The sequence below is a fragment of the Numida meleagris genome, chromosome 1, assembly GCF_002078875.1.
Source record: "Numida meleagris isolate 19003 breed g44 Domestic line chromosome 1, NumMel1.0, whole genome shotgun sequence".
Classification (NCBI taxonomy): Eukaryota; Metazoa; Chordata; class Aves; order Galliformes; family Numididae; genus Numida; species Numida meleagris.
This window is the reverse complement of record NC_034409.1, coordinates 115234575-115252754: the sequence shown is the minus strand read 5'-3', so window position 1 is coordinate 115252754 and position 18180 is coordinate 115234575. Positions and strand designations below refer to the sequence as shown.

Sequence of the window (18180 nt, the reverse complement as noted above, 5' to 3'; positions counted from 1 at the left end):
GGGCCCTGGGCTGGGGACCAGATGTAATGCCCGGCAACCTTGCTGGCCCCAAAACACAGCATGTTTTTGTGAGGCACTCGGCTGCGGGGCGGACACGTTCTGCGTCGGCATTGTCTTAGCAATGGGGGACTCCTTGCCAGGAGGCACTGAGGGCCCCATCGGCCGCCCAGATAACCTCTCCAGAGAGGTTTGCTGTCTTGCGTGGGCACGTGCCAGAGACGTTAAGGAGACTCCACCGCATCTGATCAAACAAGTTGACCACCGTCCGCTTGTTGTCATTCACGCAGGGTCACGGGAGGCTGCAGCGAGGAAATTGCAGAACATCAGGAGGGGACTTTGCATCCCTTGGACAGACGCTAAAGGGATCGGGAGCGCCAGGCGTGTTCTCCTCTGTCCTCCTGACTGGCGGCTGAGTCCCAGAAGGAAGGAGGAGACTAGAGGAGGCAAATTACTGCCTGAGGGGATGGTGTCGGGATCGAGGCTTTGGGAACCATGATCTTGGGCACGCCTTTGAGAGACAAGGTGTGTGGGCGTGAGACGGAACGGGACTGAGCAGCTGGGGCAAAAGCGCTTTGGGGAGCAAGCTGGCGGGATTGATGACCAGAGCGTTAAACTAGGTTTGATGGAGGACGGGGATGGAGTACCTTGTGAGAGAGAAGGGCCTGGGAATGCTGTCTTTTTATAAACTGTGGAGAAAAACCTCCCAGCTGTCCCATAGGATCTTGTGAGGACTCCTCAGAGAAGACAACATTGCCGAGAGCCCGGCTTAAGCCTTCTTGCATCCCTCTAGAGATCCCTGCACCCTCTGCGTCCTTACAGTGCCTGTATAGCAATGCACCCCGCGTGGGGAATAAACAGGAGGGACTAGAGATGTGTGTGTGCTTACAGGGATGTGATCTCATTGCGATCACGGAGATGTGGTGGGACAGCTCACGTGACTGGAGTGCTGTCGCGGACGGCTGTGTGCTCTTTCGGAAAGACAGGCTGGCGAGGCGAGGTGGTGGAGCTGCTCTTTATGTGAGAGAGCAACTCGAATGTATTGAGCTCCACTGGGTGGGGGGGATGATGAACATACCCGCTGGATAGCTCGTGGGTAAGAATTAAGGGGCGGGCTGGCATAGGCGGCGCTGTTGTGGGAGTGTACTACAGGCCACCTGATGAGGAGGAGGAAGTGGACGAGGCCTTCTACAAACAGCTGGAAGTAGCCTTGCAATCCCCAGCACTCGTTCTTACGGGGGACTTCAACCATCCTGATGTGTGTTGGCTAAGCAACACGGCCAGGCACACAAGGTCCAGGAGGTTCCTGCAATGCGTCGATGACAGCTTTCTGACACAGGTGGTGGAGGAGATGATGAGGAGGGGTGTGCTACTTGACCTTGTTTGTACTAACAAGGAAGGGCTGGTAGGGGATGCGAAGGTTGGGGGCAGCTTGGGACGCAGAGATCGTGAGATGGAGGAGTTCAAGATCTTGTGTGGAAGAATGAAAGCAAGAAGTAGGAGTGCTACCCTGGACTTCGGGAGAGCCGAGTTTGACCTCTTCAGAGACCTACTTGGAGGTATCCCATGGGTTAGAGCGTTAGAAGGTAAGTGCTGGTAAATGATGATAAATGGCCTGGATCATCTCCCTTATGAGGAAAGGCTGAGTAACCTGGGTCTGTTCGGCCTGGGGAAGAGGAGACTGAGGGGGGATCTGATAAATGTTTATATATATCTAAAGGGAGCTGGGAGTCAGATGGATGAGGCCAGGATCTTCTCAGTGATGTGTAGGCATAGGGCAAGGAAAGAAGGCTTAAAAGTTGAACACAGGAAGTTGCATAAAAACATGTGGAAGAACTTCTTTATCGTAAGGTTGAGAGAGCACTGGATCAGGTTGCCCAGAGTGGTTGTGGAGTCTCCTTCTATGGAGATATTCAAGACCTGCCTACCTGCACAACCTATTTAGGGAACCTGCTTTGGCAGGGGAGTTAGACTGTATGTTCTCTTGAAGATACCCTCTCTGCAATTCTGTGATTTGATTGTCTGGGAAAAAAATAAGTAGTTTCTTTATTGTAAAAAATAGGGAAATATTGTGTGGAGAAAATTTTCGTACTGTGCAAAGCCACTGCGGGTATTTTCTCCTTAGGGAAAATTCTGCATTCTTTCTGTTTTATCTCCATTTTTTCCTCTTCTTAAATCAGAAACATTCGACTGGCATAAATCTAAAGAAATATAAACTGTCATCCAAATCAAAGCCAGCAGTAGGCAAAACAGCCAGCAGTTTTTCACAGGTGAGAAATCCCATTTCAAATAACTTTTTAATTTCTTTTTTTATGTGTTTTTGTGTCTGTTCTGTGGGTGCATGTAAGTCTGTACCTGTGCTGAGCACCTAAAATGACATATATGACATATGAGCATTTTTTTCTAACTTTAATTGTCAAGTAAGCAGCAAACAAGAACGAACTCACAAATACCTTGAGCTGTTGCAATGTGCAAAATACAGCAAACGGTGAATTAAATTCTCATTATGATCTCTTGACTCACCTAGTGCACCCAGCTTGTATGCTTCATCAAAACACGTGACAGAACAGATTTACAGTGCATTTCTAAACTACTGGTGTGATTTTTCCTACAGTGCTACAGTGATTTATTAAGACTAGGGAACTGGAAGTATGCCACATCTACCTAAATCTTGGGTGCTTGGACTTCCATCTCATTGAACTGAGGCTGTGGATAATGAGAGAGGCCAACATAGTCCCAGGACTTGTCTTTTCATAAAGTGGGTAATTCAGTCATGTATTCATGCCTCTGGTTTTAATGTGGTATTTATAGGTCCATCAGTGACATTATTTTGCATTCTTTTGTAAAGTTAGACACTTTGTTATATTTTGTTGAAGTTTTGAACAAAGCTCAAACTTTTCTACTGAGAACATTAATGAAAAAGCTGAAGTGGAAAGACAGCCTAACTCTCCTTAAGCTGTGCTAATGCATACTAGCAGGCAGTATGGTCCTGTATCTCTGATTGTCTTGCGACCACATGTCAGCAAAAAGCAGCTGACAAACTGGGAATGCTTTCTGCTACAAAAACTCCTAAGACTGAATCCCAGACAACTGGAGAAAAAGTAATACAAAGTGTTAGCATACAGGGACTTACTGTCCCCTAATCCAGCAGAATCAGATCTGCAGTGCTTCCTCCATCCTGCTTCTCAGCATCTCCTCTGCATTTTCCTTGGTTTTATACTACTTCACCTCTGTTCAAAAACACCTACAGAGATATATTGTATGAGGCGATAAAAAGAAATTATTCATGAAAGGAATTTACTCACATTTAGGAGATGAAGAATGTTTACTAAAATGAGAAAATTGAAAGCTGAAGATAAAAAATTTGTTTTCTTAATGCACAGCAATATCTTGAAATATACCCAGTAGAGAAAAATAATTAAATGAACAAGAACTGCTAAAAGCCAATGGCTCTACACTGCATTTCATTCTTCTAACTCCTTTATTTAATAAATGCTCTGCTCTGAATACAGAGATTAATAAAAAGTTCATGATAGAGATTAATATTTTGTTCAATATTCATTGTTTCACCTGTTATAAAATGGAAACTGGAAGCACTTTGTTAAATGGACTGAAAATTTGAAAGGTTGTGTAATTTCACTGTACCTTCTGTAAGTACCTCTCAAATATTAATCTGAAAAGCTCTTTTATAATTGCCAAAAGAAGTTTCCCCTCAGGGATACCTTCACACTTGCCAGACTAACAATATGCCACAGTGGCTCGGCTCGGCTCGGCTCGGCTCGGCTCGGCTCGGCTCGGCTCGGCTCGGCTCCCCTCCCCTCCCCTCCCCTCCCATCCTCTTCCTTCCCCTCCTGTCCTCTCCTCTTTCAGCCATTTATGATTTTAGAGTTAAAATCCTGTCACACCTGTGAAGAGGTGCTTGGAGGACAAGGGATACAAGTATACTGAAAGATAGGAAAAGATAAATTTGCTGAAACAGAACTATATCAAATACTTTCCATTGATACCATTATTGTTAGGTCTTCACTCTTTTAACATCTGAATCTAGCTATTCCAACATAGTTAGAATGGTCAATGCACTTTTACCTCTGACTTCCATCTTTCTTAAAATGTCTTTTAATGGGGCAGTCAAAAGTCAGACTTTGGATCTGCCATTTGTCCTTGCAAATACCATTCCGTGTAGAAGGACCCTCTCTAAAATAGCACCATATTTTGAATTATCTTGTTTTAAATAATTACAGTTCAAAAATTACATTCTTCAAATTATTTTACTTTGTATATGTAAGGCTGGCATTAGCTGATGGAAATAAGGTTATGTCACAAAATGTTCAATATACTAAATACTAAGTTGTTACTTTCATGATTTTTAAAACCTTTTATCAGTTTTAAACTATTTCCCACTGGTGGGGTAAGAGGAAAACTGTCAGAGTTAGTCAGTTTGGCAAAAATGTTGTTGCATCTTGTAAAAGCACAGATAGCTCTTTGGAAACCTTTTCTTCCTAGGAGTAATTTGCATATATTTTCTGATTTGTATGATGCCTACAAATGCTAAAATTCTCATAGAATGGAAATTCTATATTACAGCTCATTTGAGCTTTGGGTTATTGGTAGATCACTTTGGGTTTTGATCATTAAACACACTGTTCTTGAAAGCAGAATTCAGGTCCTTCTCTTTCATAAAAAGACATACATAATATTTTATGATATGATTGTTTCCTTTTAATAACATTATGAGGCCCTATAATGCTGTAATTTCTCTCCTCACCACCTCCCTCTTCCTCTAACCAGTTGGTGTGCCACTTTTTACGACAAAGAAAAGAATAGGAAATCTTCATTTTATGTATGAAATTTCTTAGCTGAAATGCCTTATTTTTTTTTTCCTGAGGTTATGGAATTGGTGGCATAAAAAAACCCAGTATTTACTGTTATTATGGTGAAGTACTGAACTTCATTGCAGTGCTTACTGAATTGGGGATATTTAGAGGAACAAGAAATGTTAATTTCTTGGTAATTTTATTTACTATTAAGTATATATGTATACTTTTATATATACTTACATATACTTAGTATCTATACTTTTAAGGGTTGATTTTATTTACTCTCTCTATGGTACATTAGTACATAAAAATATACTTTAATTTCAAAAGTAGTAGTCCAGTTATACCTTCATGACACAAACACCTGCTGGCTATTAAGTGTTTGATTTACTATTACTGTTTTTTTTTCCAGATTTCTTATGGTACAGTCTTTGGGATGGGCAAAGAAGGGAGTGAAAAGCAGTCTCTGCTCTCCCACTAGTACTGAGAGTTCTGAAATAAAAAATTCTCTGTTAAAATAACATTTGCTTGATGTATTGATTTATGGATGTGGATTTTAGCATTACGTTTTGTTTCTCATTATGATTCACACTTAGTTTTTGAAAACGAGAGAATATAATGTACCCTTCAGTAGTGAGATAGTGAGGATTTCTGGGATACCTACAAATGGTACAATATGTCTGTCTGTCTGTGTGTAGGTATATTTTTTTCTTCCAGACAGTGCTAGTTTGGGACCCTGAAGCTGCATCTGTCCCTTCTTCTCAACAAAGACAAATTGTTTTGGATGCACATGACAGCATGAGGATAATGCAGACATGTTGTATCTTGTACTGAAGATAGCATAACCGAAGGGATCTTGAGTACCTCTATATGTAATTCCTTTGGCTCTTACAGCAACAGTTTAGGAGTGTGCAAAGAGAAACAGTTATTGATTCAGTCCCAGTGCCAGATCAAATAAATCAGATGAGTTACTTGACTTCTGTCTGAAGCTGAGGAAGCTGTGAGCAGGGGCAGAAGACCTTGAAAGGCACACAAACTTATGAGATACCCAAGGCTAAAGTTTATATTTTTTGAGTTCTGGTTATGCTAATAACAGAGGTAAGGTTGTCATGATGCTCCTTTGCGAGAAAAAAATAACAATGGAGATGAAAGAGTATGACCCCACAGATAAGGGATGTTATAACAGTCTAAAACCAACTCTACCTACTTCACACCCTGTTGTAACAAGAGTGTAAGAGAGGCAGCTATGTACTGTGGCCTTGGGATACTTGGAGGGAACTTATAAGCATGAAACATAGTGACTTTTTACAAGGATAGGACAAGGGGGAATGGCTTTAAACTAAAAAAGGGGAGATTTAGGTTGGATTTTAGGAACAAATTCTTTATTCAGAGGTCAGCGAGGCTCTGGCACAGGCTGCCCAGAGAATCTGTGGTGCCCCATCCCTGAAGGTGCTCAAGGCCAGCTTGGATGGGGCCCTGGCAGCCTGAGCTGGTGGGGGCCAGCCCTGCCCACGGCAGGTGTTGGGGCTGGGTGATCTTCAGGATCATAGGATTCTATGATTCTGGGAGATGTAGGAGGCCTGAATTCCTGTCACATCTTGACTGCTTTTAAAAAAATTTGATTCTATAAATACACGTTTTAAACCTGACTGTGAAGGAATAATATAATAAATATCAGGTGAGAACTGTGTTTTGTGAAAGTATTGTTCAAGATAGCACAGTTGTTTAAATGCTTCCAATCAGTGAGAAAGTAACACATTTTCTTATCTTTGCTTTATTCCTCTAGACTAAGGAAATAATCATTGCAGAATATACATAAACTAATTGGTATCTTTTTATATTATGCATTACACCACTGATCAATTCAACTTACTTTTGATTACATTGCAGGTGGTGATTTTGGCTTGTCCTGGAAGGAAATGGGTGGACATATAAGCCCTCAGACTGTCTAACTTAAACTGGAGAAGAGTTGGCCATTTAGTAACAAATGGAATGCAGACATGCATACGCTGATTAACACCAAGTCCCAAATCATCAAGTAGAAAATTGACATTTTTCTTAATAGGAAAATCACCAGAAAAGATATTCTGCACTAGGCCAAGAAACTGGCCATAAGTACTCAAACCAATACATTTTAAACATTCTTAGTAAGACAGAGACAGAATATATGCTGACTTGATATTGCACGATTTAATAAGAAGTGATCAGAGTTATCTAACAGGCAGAGAAAATGTTTGTATAGTGTTTTTAAATAAGCAGGATTACTATTTCTCTTATTGCCATATGATACCTTTAAAAACAAAATGACAAGTAAACAAAGAAAGAAAACAGGAAAAAAAAAAAAAGCCAAGTCTACAAATGTTTCAGAAAGCTTTATCTCCTTTCTATTTCACAGGTCATACGTTTCACAAAGGTGACACTTCAGACAAAAGTTTCTGACCCAGAGACTAGTTTGTCTGACTTCCAAAAGCATTAAATCACCAGCTTAAGCCAGACCACTTTTGAATGAAACCACTATTTCATTAGAGACATACCAGCCTATGCAAAGTTAAAGAGACAATAAAACCAACAAAATTTCTTGAATCTATTCGCTGGTTCTTTACACTGACAGATAACTCCATAAGCAATGAAACTGATAATATAGGATTGAATTAAAAAAAAATTGTCAAGTGTAATTAACTTGTCTGCCATCTTCTTATGTGGCCTGACAGAAAGATGTGAAGACTGTGACCATCTAAGTCTTTTTCCATAATAACTACATAAAATAATAATAAGTTATGATATTTTGTGTTCATCCCTTCCTTTCTAGGGAAAATAACTTTTATCCATTTATCTCAGTTTTGATAAGACAAAGTCACTCTAAAAGTGAATGAAATGAAATTCAGATGAAACATAAACTCTGGAGTTTCTAAAGTCTGTGTTATTCTATATAACATCAGTCTACCTCAGCCTCACAGTTCCAGTTCCAGTAAGGCCAAATACTGGGAGTGCAATAAAGCACATTCTGAAATCCATGTAAGCAGAGAGCATTTCATAGTATGTCTAAAATACATACATTCTAAAAATACTAAAAAAAAAAAGAAAACCTAAATAATAAAAATTAATACGATTAATAAATTAAAAAATTATTATTTTATCATTTTATTAAAATAATAAAAATAAATAAAAAATAAAAAATGCTAAATGCTAAATAATAAAAATAAAAATACTAAAAATAAATTCGGATTAGAGGAAACATACCACATGAGTTGTAATTGCCTGCTGCATTCACAGAATTACACATACTCCTTTTTCCTAAGAATGACTGAATAACAAATGAAGGAATATTTTTTTAATAAATATTACGTGATATATAATAATAAGTATTATTCTATACATTATAAATATTGTATGTATTATTATTTAATATTGTATTTATAATATATATATATTTATAATTTATATTTAAATCACTCGCATGCAATGTTAAAAGTGAAACATGTAATTTCAATTTACTCAGGATATAATCATTTCAACAGTCTTGCTTTTCGTCACTGTAGGCTACAAAACTTACATTTGCACACTCATATTATACGCGCAACTCTGACACTCCCAATGTAATCTAAAGCTTTTGTTTAACATCTTCTTGAATTCTTAAACATACTGGGAGAACTTACTGTTTACAGGAGGTACCAGGGATGAAATAGTAATTTGTGAATTCAAATAGTGTTGGTATTATATAGAAAAGCACAGGAATATTACAGAGGAATGAGTTCATAGAGTCATAGAGTCATAGAGTCATAGAATTCTTAGAGTTGGAAGTGACCTTTAAAGACCCTTAGTCCAACTCCCCTGCAATGAACAGGGACAGGCTGGCTGTGAATGTCTTCAGGGACAGGGCATCATCCATTACCTCTCTGGGCAACCTGTGCCAGTGCCTCAGAACCCTCATTGTAAAAGACTTCAACCTAAATCTATCCTCTTCAAGTTTGAAACCATTTTCCCTTGTTCTGTCACCACACACCCTGCTAAAGGATCTGTCCTCTTCTTACTTATAGCCCTCTTCTAGATAATGAAAGGGGATATAACTTCACTTTTCTTGATGCATTACTTATCCACCACTGAAATGACAGCAGCAGTAATGTAAGTATGGTAAACCAAAATTAAGACTGTAGATACCTATTTGTGTAGCACTTTTCACATTCCAGTTCAAAACTTGTCACTTTGGACCTCAGATTCATACAGCTGTCTGGAACAGAGAACTGTTGATATACATGCAGGCTTTTTCCTAGTATATTTCACATGGAAACTTCCCATCCAGCACAACAATTTTTCAAACATATATCTTACAAATTTGTAACCAATTTTCCATCAAAATGTCATCATATCCCCACAGAAATGAACTGAGGACAGTATTTTCTGGTTCTAGGGCCCCCTGCTGTGATTAGAATTTCATTTCTGGGTCTCCTGTCTGCTCCCACAACACAGATTTCTGCAAACTCTATTTCAAATTTGAATGAGAAAATTGAACATGAGTTGTCGGAAGATAATTTCCTTAGACTTCTGGAGTTATTCATATCAGTGGTCTCAAATGTCTAGATCAAAATTAAATGGAGCAGTTCTATATAAGATTTGAGAGGAAAAAGAAAACCCCAAAAATATTAAAAATCTTTAAAAGGCATTGCAATGAAGCTCAGTTAATAATGTATTTACGTATAATCTGCTTGTTTACCCTAAAAATATGTATATTTGTTGATAATGGCTGAATATGTATGGCATCATACCAATCTGTCTCTTATTCATTTTTCCCTGGATACATGTGAGCTTAAAAACAGCCCACTGTTGCATTTAAATTCTTATCAGTGGGAGTTCAGATGTACAAATGTTATATTTTATCTCTTTTACACAAATCTTATAGAGGAGACAATCTTTCTTGATACATAAAATTAAATTGAAGACTTTTTTTTTCTGCATTTTGTTGTGTATTATTTGTGCATTTTGTGTGTTGAGCATTATTTGTCACAGACAAAGTAAGTAGATGCAAGGAGTGAATCAGCATTATGGAAAAAAGGTTCTAAAACTTGCTCTCAGTGCATATGTTTATGAAACAGATACATTTGGGGGTATCTTATTTTTAATCTGAAGTTAGGAAAGAGGAAATATCTTTCTTATGTCAAGAACTGCCAGTTTGAATGTAGAGACAAATGCATAGAGTGTGCAAAGCTCATTGGAACACCTCACATTGAAATGTTTCAATAATTCAAATTCAGAAAAAAAGAAAATAAGTATCAAAACCCTAAATTATTCCAGAAATTGTTCTTTCATTTTTTAAAATCTTTACTGTGAGGGTGATAGAGCACTGGAACAGGCTGCCCAGAGAGGTTGTTGAATCTCTTTCTCTGGAGACAGTGAAAACACTCCAGGATGCTTTCCTGTGCAACCTGCTGTAGGGAATCTGCTTTAGCAGGGGGTTGGATGAGATGATCTCCAGAGGTCCCTTCCAACCTCTGTGGTTCCGTGGTTCTGTGAATATAGTTCCATGGGTTATTTATTTGTAGACAAGAAAGAAGGGAAACTAGTACCTGAATAGAAACAAGAGATGGAAACTAAGATTCAGAAGTTCTTTCAAATGCCCTTGTAAAACTTTCTCCAGCAGAAAAGTAGAGGGAAAATTTCCTCAAAGTGAAAATTTTATCATAAAGTTTTAGCCAGGTTTAATCCTGCCCTCTTTCTAAATTCTTCTCTAAGTACCACAATGGCAGCTGTCAGGTGATGAACAGTTATAAGTACCTTCTCTTACAACTTAAATATAAGCAACCATTATGAAAATACGACCCTGGCATTATGGTCTGAATATACCAAAAACATGTCAGTAGTTTATGGCTCGGCAGAGGTGATTTTTACATGAAATCCTACATCCCTACTCAGAGCTCTCTACAGCTCCACAAGTGTGTGTGAGATGGCTGCTGTCTTGGTGAGACCAAGTGGGCTTGTTTACAGGAGCGCCATGCAGAGCACTCTTCCCTAAGGGTAATGTGAAGTTTTGCATTTAGTCATGTTCTAGAGAGCACAGGTACAGGAATACAGTTCTGAAAACAGTGGCTTTGTCCTCATATTAAGAGATCTTAAAAGGCCAGTAGGATTTGCAGGTGCTCCAGTGCTGTTTCTTGGCTCTTGAGCTGGGACAGGGATAGTGACAATACTATCTTTTAGAGTTGTTGCTGACACCGCTTCAGGTTCTCAGCACAGTAAGGTTTTCAAAAGACTCCAGTTATTTCTTGGCAGAACGTTATACTATTATTAGGCATTTTTTTTTCCATTTCTTTCTTTTTTTTCTTTTATTTTTTTAGTGTTTCACATAAACTCAGTAGAAAGAAGACTGGTTTTGCATGAGGAGTTTGTTCAGCATGGCATCTGACACCAATTGCAGCCAAACATTTTAGAAATTTCTTTCCCTGAACAGCCCATTCAGCTATTTGCCACTCTTAACCTGCAGCTAGTAGCACAGCTCATAATGGTGAGCAGTTTGTCCAGTTTTCTATTTTTGCACTGCAGTCCAACTGCTGCAGTGAAAATTCCTCTGTGACTTGCCTCTGGAGGGAAATGGTGGGATCAGAGATATGTACCTAAAATTTGCCCTCCAGGCAGGGGGTGCTGAGGGGTGGGCTGAATCTCCAAAGAGCCTGATGCAGAATATTATCCTACATTGGCCAATGGAAACATCACCTCTGATTTGGCAAAGGAAGACGTATTAAGAAAATGTTTATACTGAAAACTGGGGACACTTAGGGCAGTTATCTTGTTATTACAGATTACCCTCAGTCACCACTGCCCCTCTGTGCTCAGCAGAGATCTGTTCTTCAAAGAACAGCAGCAAGTGCAGACTACTTTATCGCAGTAGCAGCATGCTCTTCCCTCAGCAGCTGTGTCTGAATTCTAAAATGCGGAGCTCTGGGAAAGTTACAGATTGCATCAGTCCAACTAGTTTTCTGAGAGGAAACTCAACTGCTTTCTGCCTACCACCTACACTGACATACTTCTCTTATAAGGGACACTACCATCCTTCCAAATTGCCAGCAGCTTCTTTCTCTTTGATCTGTTCCTCCCACCTATCCGTGCGTCTTCTTCCGCCAGATTTGCAGTAATAGCTCCTTTGCAACGATGAAGGTTCATAAGCCGCAAATGGACAGAGAAGCATGAGTATCTAGTTGTCACTTTGAAAAGGAAGGCATGGAACGTGTCCTTGCTGACATGTCTCTACCCTGGGCCTTTGCATCCATTCCTTTTCCCTTGCCAGAGGCATACCATGCTTCTCATCTTTCAAGTCACTGTTTCCCACTAGGCCTATTTCTAGTATTTCCTTTGACAGAAGTTTGCTGATGCCATTTTGCCCTTCTACTGCAGGCCTTTCCCTTCCCCTCCCTCTGTTCCTTCCTGCATCAGACTTAGGTCTGCTCTACTGTTGACTGCTGCTTTGCCTTGCACTGCAGCCACCTTTGTCTTCCATTTCCATTCTTACTGATCTGTCCTGCACTTGCTGCTTTTTTCTGTTTCTCAAAGAGGGCAAACAATATCTTTTTCCTCTGTCTCTCTCTAGTTATTAACATCCCATTCTCCTTTTCTTGCTCACTGCTTTTATGGCCGCATCCTGCCACCCTTTATAAAGTCAATACGTTCTAAACCACCGCATTACCTGTACTTCTATTATATTTTCTTTCATGCCTACATTTTAAAACTCTAGTACTACCAACTGCTGGATTACAATACTGAATTCAGTCTATCCCCAGCAAAAATGTCTTACACAGGCTTACTACATTATGCCTTTATACAGTGATTAAGCTCTTACTTTTTCTCCTACTAGACCCTCTCCTTTTCAATCCCATTTTGACAAATCAATTTTTGAACTGAAGCTATTGAATATTTCCCTATGTGCATTAAAAGAGTAACATACTCCTCACGCAGGAAGGACCATGCCTTGCCTTTATGTCCACAACTTTGAAATTTGCTGTTGACAAAACCTTGGTGTACTATGGAAAATATTTAAACAGCATGATTATTTTAAAATCATTAGTGGAGGAGAAGCCTTCAGTCTCATAAAAACTAGATAGATGAACATAGGACAGACAAATTGACATAGAAGTCTGTGCTAAGGAGTTCACTCCCAACCAGGCATTTTGGAATAGCTGCCTAGATTATGAGCAGTAGGGAGGCCAGATTCTACTCATTGCACTTCTACTATTGTACATCTGTGAACAAATAAGGTGGCACCAGGTTCCTAGCCCAAAGAGGTTAGGACCAAATGGCATATGACTTCACTGTACCTCTGATCACGGTAAACTTACCCTTTATAATCTGTTTTAGAGATCTACTACAAGGATATCCTAAGGGATCTTAGAAAGTAAATGGTTAAAAAGCTATCATGGTCTTGATGTGAAGTTGTTTATTCTAATTTCAGTAGGATTTAGTGATTCAGTGTGGAATTTAATGCAGTTTAACCAGCTTAGTGAAGAATGAGTCAAAAGTTTTTGACAGATTTTTTTAAAGATAATTTGTTTTCAGCATTTAGGACACAGAATAAAGTGCTGCACATTGTTTCTTGTGGGCTTTTTTTAATCCATGACAAGTTAAATAAAATAACATAAATAAAATAAAAATAAAATAAATGAAATCTATGTGTGCAGATGTTACTGTTGCTAACTATCACTATTAATATTCATGGATGCTTTTAAGATAAATATCTTAGACATGATTCATGAACTTTCTGGTCATTCAGACAAAAAGACAAATATTTTATAAATGTGGCACTCTTTAAAATGCCCATACTGTTCATTAGTTTTAGTATCCCATAATAGTTTTATGTGAAACAGAAGAAACATCCATTATGGATTCTTATTTAAAAAAAGATGATGATAAATCACATAAAGACATGCTTTTTCCAGTAAAATAATCAGTGAACATTAGCATTATAGCATGCTGTAAATCCTGGGGCACCAATAAATTTCTTAACAATGAAGAGGTTTTGAACTGAAAAGAGTCACAGAGCTGAGCATTGATTATACATGTATAAAGAATAAGCTTCTGTGCTTAACTTCACGTTGCACTTAGATTTATATATTTTTAATGTTTGTATTCAACTTTCTCTAGATGAGATGTATGGTAGATACACTACTTTTTCAATAAATGAAATCTTCCTGGTCTTCTGTCGAATATATGATTGCTATAAATTAGAGATCTTTCTCTGAATAGAAGCAATTGAAAACTCAGATCACAAGATATTCTAGTAGATATGAGTGGACTTGCATGACTCCATCTTGCCTGATACAAAGCCAAACAGATATTGCTGAATCGAAGTAGCTACACATTATCAAAATTACTTAAATATAATGAGGGAACAGTCAAGCCAGCTGATGTACATGCCAGATTTTAAATATCACTGTGCAAAGGAGAACACAGAATTTGCACAGTTTTTTTAATTTAAAAAAGTGTAGAGACCTGAAAGGTGTGTAGAGGCCTTTCCTCTTGTCACCACAAAAGGCATATTCTCTGTATCACTTCCCAGTCCCTTCTGGTGGCACTGATCAATCTCTGGGGCCACTACCATCCTCAGTTTAGTTGCAGAGAATGTTTCAGGGAAAACAATTTCCCCTCTTGCCTGAACCATGGTGTAGGGTGGATGGATTATTGAAATCCTGAATCTCATTCTGTTCTGGAACAGCTACATGGCTGGGGCACATGAATCTCCCACGTTTTACTATGTTTCCTTATACAAAAATTCTGTAACCCCAGGTTACCTTCTAACCAATGTTAGAAGAACCATGATAAGTGTCCAAATAAATGTAACTTGTCTCAAGTGCTCAGAAGATCATCAGTAATATGAGCAAAATTGTACATCAAAAACAACTTTTCAAATACTTGTTTTTTTTCAATACATGTAAATAATCATTATTGTTTCCTATGATAATATTTTTTCCTTGCATTATATATCAGTATTTACCTCTGGACTGAGCATTTCCTGAAGGCCAGTAAGGAGCTATGTGATCGGGCTTAAACTTCCTCTTTGAGCCTCTCACATTTGTCATTAACCACCTGTAAAAGCTGCTAGTGTCTGGCATCTATGCTAAAATAAAATACCAGCAGAAGTGCAAACATCCACTAGGTAATGACTTTACAAATGAAATGACTTGTTTTGAAAAGATATTGCTGCGATGTAATTATTTCTTTTCCATTTCACACTCAGAACGTCTCACTGCTACAGAGAATGACCCTAGCAGAAATGAAAATTGTTGTAAATCTTTACCTTTTTGTGCTAAGACAGGACACTGAAACTCAGTGAAAGAAACTGCCAGACAATAGAATTTCTCCCCTGGTAGTAGGAGACAGTAGTGTCTAGATAAAGTTTTTGTTTAAACCAAAATACCCATTTTTTGAGATGTATGCTTCTAGTAACAATAAACTGGCATCCAACAGATACTGTTGTTTTTGCAACAGATAGAGACCAAGATTTGGAAACCAACAGCAGGCTTTCTCCTTTAATCTCCAAGGCAGTGACAGAGAAGAACAGTATCCTCTGGGAAAATAATGAAAGGCAATACAGTCAAATTTGCTCAGACCAATTTAAAAAGTGAAATAGTATGAATAGCAGCTGGCTTCCAAATTATGCATGCTCTTTTTTTTTTTTTTTTTTTTTTTTCCCCCTCTGCATATCATTTAAAGTTATATTCACTTTGAACTTGGGGGTCCAGTTGATTTAATTTTCTTGCCTATCAGTTGCTGTACTGCCAACATAACCTCTTCATAAAGGACATTTTTTGAAATCAGAAAGCATCACCCAAAGAAATACTGAATCTACAGTAACTGGAGGGCAAATGCCATGATATGTTCTGCTCCTAAAAAAAGAAAAGAAGATAGGGGCCTGGTTGAAGAAAAGGAAATATCAGTGCCAAACTGCTCCTGTTTAGGATCTGCTATCCTTACTGGCCCAGGATAATTTAGAGAAGCTCATAGGTCAGATAGGAAGAAGATTGTAATAGAATGTTGTCAACAGTTTATGGGCTGGTTTGGCCTGGTTCCATGACTAATGGGGTGGGGGGACCCATGCCCCAGGAAAGGGAAAAGGTGAAAAGGGGAAAGGGTAGGGAGATGGGCCTAAAAACAAAACAGTGGCAACGACCTGAGGAAGAAAGTTAATTTACTAAAAAGATATCAGAATGAAAGATAACTCAATGTAATACAATGTAATACAATATAACTGGAATTGAAGCTAATAAATCAAATAAAATGAGTGTCCAAAAACCCAAAGGCCTTACTCTAATGCTGAAGGCAAGACGTCTAGCCAGGAAGAGCAGGAAGGGAAAAAAGGGGACGTTTCATGATCTGCAAACAGTTTTAGCTTTCCCTCTGAGAAGAAAACAAAAACAGAACAACGCAAAGTCATCTGGTGTATGTAGTTCTTCTTCTCTTCTATTGACGATCCACAGAACTGGAATATTAACTCTCAGTGTGCTATATGATGTTCTGATGTGGAATACTGATAACAAAATTCATAAAACCATGACATGTGTACTTGTTTCGGAGCTTTTTTCTTGTTCAAGAAGGTCTGCATTTTACCTCACTGGATAATGGTAAGAATTTTTAGGAACCAAGACTTCTAAAATTCCTTCCTGAAACTGCATCTTTCCTACCTGAATGTGGACATGTTGCACAGGTTAAAGTATTGCACTATTATGGAAAAGTAATTACTTTTTTTTTCCATTAAGACCTTGAACAGTACATTCTGTATGCTACTGGATTCAGCTTCACAAAAAGTCTGCATGGTCAACATTTTGATAATGGAAGTTGATAAGACAAGATTGCCTATGGGTATTTAAAAATGTACAGGGATGTTTTAAAAGAATTTGAAATTTATTATGTAACAACCTGCCTTTGGCAGCTGCAATTCCCATAGAAGCTCCACCTGAAACTATTCAAGGAAAAAAAGGTTTAAACTTTCTTCATCAGTTGGCCATATCTCTTGAGAGCTAGTTGCTCTTAGGTTTTTTTTACACTGAACTCTCAAGTGCTGCTGCTAGACCTTTACATTATATGAAGGAGTGTGGAAATTATGTGTAACTTGGCATTGGAATGAGCTAAGAATACTAATCCTGCTGGATCAAAGATACTTGTTCAAAACAAACACACATGCAGAGGAATGAAATCTCCATGCTCACTGGAATATTTACAGGTTACGGAGGACATTACTTTTCAGAGCAGAGGTCAAATTTATATTCTCTCTGACCTGAAAAATGCACTTCAAAGTAGTAGGCTATTCATTAAAATCTTTCATACCAGAAGAGATTTGATAAGATCATTATTGAGCCTCTAGTTTGCCATAATTACTTCCAGAAGTAAATATAAGAAAAAGTCTTTAAAAATTTTAAGAGAATTGGAAATGATTTTTTTAGAAATTTTGTGCATACACATCAGGATTCGTACTAGCTACCTTAGGAATACCTCCTAGTTACCTGATGATAATTTATTAACATCATGGAAAATCTGAAAGAGATGTTGATATTACAGAAAAAAAACGGAAAGGTTTAATGAAATAAGTAACTATAAACTGACAATGTTCTGTGAAAACTGTTGTAGGTAAAGATCTGTAAACTGATATGTCTGTGAGGTCATGGGAATATATGTAAATCTGATAGCTACTGAAGAATAAAAAGGTCAAAATTAGGAAAACTAGTAAGGTTTGGAAAATAGAAATATACTGTATGCTCCAAGGAAAGAAGATTGACTCAGGGAAAACTCAAAAGTTTGAAAAAGTGTAGTTTTCATGAGTTTATTACTTGTAAGTTAACTTACAAACAACAAAAAATCCATTTAAAATTCTAATTTTCATCCACATATATCTTATGCATTATGCATTGTAATTATGACATAATAGTTAAAATAAGTATTTGCATATCATACTGTAGTCATGCTGGGGAACGCCCCAAGTTTCCCCAAAAGGGTTGCCCTCCAGTTCAGGCGTGGGGAACGCAAGATCAACTCAATATGAGTAGTGTCCAACTTTATTGTAGCAACATGCCAACTTATATAGCATACTTGTTTCCATGATACAAGCTCTATGCAACCAAACGCGCACGCTAACAATACCGTTGCCCGAGTTATCTCCATGTACAAGATATGTTGTTAACTACAGACCCCTATGGATACAGAATACCCTAGAACACACTGGAAAACACCACACATCTAGGATTACATCATAGGTAAATTATTAGTCAATCATCAGCTACGTGCTCCCGAGCAACCTACTCCTCAACATAGTCTCCAGGAAAGCCAGCTGAACCTCAAAAATAAGCAAACGTATTTCATGAAAAATCTGAAAAAAGACGTTCAAACTGTATTT

At 38.2% G+C, this 18180-nt stretch overlaps 1 long non-coding RNA gene across 1 annotated transcript; it reads left to right on the top strand.

Moving 5' to 3' along the window:
* Positions 9–3582, top strand: LOC110404273. The gene is made up of 3 exons (XR_002442135.1): positions 9–1583; positions 2178–2267; positions 2612–3582. It is a non-coding gene; the product is annotated as an uncharacterized LOC110404273 (long non-coding RNA).